The sequence below is a fragment of the Jaculus jaculus genome, chromosome 1 (genome assembly GCF_020740685.1).
Source record: "Jaculus jaculus isolate mJacJac1 chromosome 1, mJacJac1.mat.Y.cur, whole genome shotgun sequence".
NCBI classification, from domain to species: domain Eukaryota; kingdom Metazoa; phylum Chordata; class Mammalia; order Rodentia; family Dipodidae; genus Jaculus; species Jaculus jaculus.
In genome coordinates this window covers 87,744,148-87,745,440 of record NC_059102.1, presented here as the reverse complement: position 1 = coordinate 87,745,440, position 1,293 = coordinate 87,744,148, and the positions used below count along the sequence as shown (strand labels likewise).

Genomic DNA, 1,293 nt, shown 5'->3' with positions numbered 1-1,293 from the left:
GGAGTCCATTTACAGCCTCTGGAGGCCCTGGTGAGTGCCCATTCTCTCTTCTGTCTCTCTTCTATTTTTCTCAGCTTGCAAATAAATAAATATTTTTAAGGTTTTTTTTTTTTTAAGTTAACCTATTGTGAATGAGCTGGAGATACCTGATATATCTCGGCTTAAGGTTGATGAAGGGATTCAAAGGCTCATGTAAAGAACCAAGATCTCTTGCAGGGCGTGGTGGCACACGCCTTTAATCCCAGCACTTAGGAGGCAGAGGTAGGAGGATCACTGTGAGTTCGAGGCCACCCTGAGACTACATAGTGAATTCCAAGTCAGCCTGAGCTAGAATGAGACCCTACCTCAACACCCACCCTCAAAAAAAAAAGAACCAAGTGCTCGCTTCGGCAGCACATATACTAAAATTGGAACGATACAGAGCAGATTAGCATGGCCCCTGCTCAAGGATGACATGCAAATTCGTGAAGCATTCCATATTTTTCTAGGAATAAACCTAACCAAGGAAGTAAAGAATCTCTACAATGAGAACTTTAAAACACTCAAGCGAGAAATTGCAGAAGACAATAGAAAGTGGAGAAACATCCCCTGTTCCTGGATTGGAAGAATCAATATTGTGAAAATGGCAATCTTACCTAAAGCAATCTACACATTTAATGCAATCCCTATCAAAATTCCAAAAGCATTCTTCATGGAAATAGAAAAAAAACAATCCAAAAATTCGTTTGGAATCACAAAAAACCTTGAATATCTAAAATAATACTGAGCAACAAAAATAAGGCTGGTGGTATCACCATACCTGATTTTAACCTATACTACAGAGCCATAGTAACAAAAACAGCATGGTACTGGCACAAAAACAGACATGTAGATCAGTGGAACAGAATAGAGGACCCAGATGTAAGCCCAAGTAGCTATAGCCACCTGATATTCAATAAAAATGCCCAAAATACTCATTGGAGAAAAGACAGCCTCTTCAGCAAATGGTGTTGGGAAAACTGGATATATATCTGCAGAAGAATGAAAATAGATTCTTCTCTCTCGCCATGCACAAGAATTAAGTCCATATGGATTAAAGACCTTAACATCAGACCTGAAACTCTGAAACTGCTAGAGGAAAAAGTAGGGGAAACCCTTCAACATATTGGTCTTGGCAAAGACTTTCTGAATACAACCCCAATTGCTCAGGCAATAAAACCACAGATTAACCTCTGGGACCTCATGAAATTACAAAGATTCTGCACTGCAAAGGACACAGTGAAAAAAGCAAAGAGGCAACCTACAGAATGGGAA

At 39.7% G+C, this 1,293-nt stretch overlaps 1 non-coding gene across 1 annotated transcript; it reads left to right on the top strand.

The window, feature by feature from the left end:
* The first annotated feature begins 377 nt into the window (after window positions 1-377).
* LOC123458137 lies at window positions 378-484 on the top strand. Its single transcript, XR_006635435.1, has one exon. It is a non-coding gene; the product is annotated as a U6 spliceosomal RNA (small nuclear RNA).
* The last annotated feature ends 809 nt before the right edge of the window (window positions 485-1,293 follow it).